Raw genomic sequence first — 3,023 nt, forward strand, 5'->3', positions numbered from 1 at the left:
TAGATCCCAATGCTCCCCGTGATGACCTGAGAGTCTTTCACCCCACCTGAAGTCAAGCGCTAAGATGTAAGCAATGGCTCAGGCACTGTCAGTCGATTTTTTAAGGACCGCAGGAGCGAGCAGGATGGCCCAGTCCCAGGGCAAGAATGCTATGGAGAATCATGTGGGAGCTGCGATTAGGTAACCTCCTCATGAATGTTGTCTCTGGCCCAGTAAGTTATGGTGGCCTCTTAGGGTTGTGGGCAGCCTGCCTGGTCATCAGACTCCAGCAGCCCAGCCCAGCACATTCTAGGGCTGATTGGTGTTTGCTCTGGTTAAGAATGTTAAGTAGGAGAAGTCAAAAAACCAATTCTGAGATTTCATTTGTTTTTACTGATTAGATGGTGTCTAAGGTTCTCCTTGGATCTAAAAGTCTATGATCCTTCCCAGATAGTTTTTAAAAAAATAAGTGAGTTGATTTTTAACCCTATTGTAGCAGAAAGCAAAATAAGACAGTTTTCTCCTCCCTGAGAAGTTAGTCAAAATAAAAGCGCTTTCTTCACATATATGTATGTATATATTATAAGTGAGTTTTTTCCTGTTGTACTTAGCAACTTAGTCAAGAAAAGGTCAATAGTCCTTAATTTTAAAAAATTAATAAAAATTCAAGATTAAAAAAATCTTTAAAACTAGTTATAAGTGGGGTTTTATCTGGTATAACAAAAAATAGCACTAGCATTACTTGAAATCTAATTTGCATTTTAAGCAAAAATATTAGAACTAAAATATATATTTAGTACCTCTGGATCCTAGTGGATCAACTAATTAGTAAAGAGTAAAAATAAACTATGTAAAAACAACATTGCATAGTTAAAGTTAATTTGTTGACTTATTTCAACAGACACATTTATTAAGCATAACTGTTTGTAGAGAAGAAAAGTGAGTAAATTGTCTCTCAAATTCCATTATGAATTAGCAGGATCAAATGATTTCTGAAAAGACCAGGAAAATTTCTCTTTGCCAGAATGACTGATTATTAAGAATGAGCATGACTTGGTTTCCTTAAAATTCCTTTTGCTTTCCTGACTCCAAAAGGAAATGGGGAGGGAGGTCTATAAAGGTGTCTATCTGAGATTTAATCAGCTTCCCAGGGTTCTAGGATTTTTTATGGTCTTTCTGTGAGAAGTTTGAAGTTGAAATCAGGATTCCCGAAAGAACTTTAATCTGAGTTCTCAGAATAGGACCATATCAAAGGTTTTAAGAAAGCAATTTATACAGTTCAAAGTAAAAGAACAAAGTAGTCACAACATCCTAAATTACAAAAAATGACATGCTGTATTCATCACGAACATTTCTTCTTCCCCTTTCCCTATCAGACTGCTCGCTTCCCTCAAAAGCACCCCAACCACTCAGCATGCAGTGGGCTTCACTGCAGAATGCAGTCTACTCACGGAGCCTTTGCCTCCTCCTCTGGCTGTGCTGGCCCACTCTGAAGTCTGCACTAGCCTGAGGTGCTTTTCTACCCTGCAGCAATTCTTTGAACCTCTAGGACCAGGGAAGGGTGGTCTGTGATTGGGAGGAGGCATCTCACATGGGCTGAACCTGATGCTGCCTGAGCCTGCCTCACTGGAGGGCGGAATTAACAGCAACCTTTCAGTCTGTGGATTTCTGCTTCTTTGGAATGTAGCGACTCAGGTGGAAGCACCTTGATAGGGCTCAGCTCATCACTTCTCTGTATTCCTCCCAAGTCTGCACTTCACATGTTTGCTTTTATTTTTATTTAATTTGCTTTTATTAGTGTGATTTGATCCTTACTTCTGCTTTTGTGTACTGTCTTAGGGGTCTCTAAAGAAGCAGAATTAGTGATATGGATATGGGTCCCTTGGTGGTGCCAAATGTAAATGCACTCAGCTGCTAACCAAAAGGTTGATGGTTCAAGTCCACCTAGAGGTGCCTTGAAAGAAAAGCATGGTGATCTATTTCTGAAAAATCAGCCAGTGAAAACCCCATGGAGCACAGATCTACTCTGATACACATGGGGTTGCCATGAGTTGGAATTGACTCAACGGCAATGGGGAAAAAAGTTATATATATAAACAGAGTGAGAGATTGATTGATTTACTTCAAGAAAACTGACTCCTGTGATTGTGGGAGGGAGGCAAGTCCAAAGTGCATAGGTCAGGTGACAGGCTGAAGACTCCTGCAGGCTTATGTCCCCATATCTGTAGGTCAGGCAAAGGGAAGAGAGTTGGAGTTCTGGCAAAATGTCTGTTTATAGTCTGGAGACAGAACATTCTCAAGGGAAACTCCCTTTTTGCTCTTACTTAAGGCCAATTGATCTGATCACATGTAACTACAGCACTAGACTAGTATTTGACCAAACAACTGGGCATTACAGCATAGCCAAGTTGACACGTAAAATTGTATTAAAAGGCCTATCTATTGTTCTGGCTGTTCATAGTGGTGCTGGTACATGGTTAGCTGTACAAGGTCATGCCAAGTTTCAGTTTCTATAATTTGCATAGGCTATATTCACAGGAATAGTAATTACCCAGGTCATGCTCACAATGTAGATGGTCCAAAGACTAATAACGAGGAGGGTCAAGAGATCTGGAAACAGACTGGGAGGAATTCAAGCTTCGAGAGAGGGTTCAGGTAATTATCTGATGACGGTAGTTCCAAGGCAAGTTAACAAACCCGGTGACTAAGGGGATATCTAACTGGGCTAAAAGATGTTGCTCTCATATGTACCTTCAAACTTTCCATTTCCCATGGGGCTTCAGTCTCTCATCTTTGGTGCCAGGCAACCAGAGAAACGTTTCTCTTCACAAGTACTGCACTCCCTAAAAAGACTCTTTCATATGAACTTTTTTTTTTTTTTTTAATGGGAGAGGGAGGGAGTTGTAGTGCAAAATGGATAGGAAAGTGACTGGTTTCATATCTGGAAGTTCTTTTATGTGGGATACTCAACACTTTTTGCTTTAGCTACCAATTTCAGGAAAAATGGCAAGAACACCCTTTGGCTCCTCAAGCCATGATGGTGT

Source organism: Trichechus manatus, unplaced genomic scaffold (genome assembly GCF_000243295.1).
Source record: "Trichechus manatus latirostris isolate Lorelei unplaced genomic scaffold, TriManLat1.0 scaffold00026, whole genome shotgun sequence".
NCBI classification, from domain to species: domain Eukaryota; kingdom Metazoa; phylum Chordata; class Mammalia; order Sirenia; family Trichechidae; genus Trichechus; species Trichechus manatus.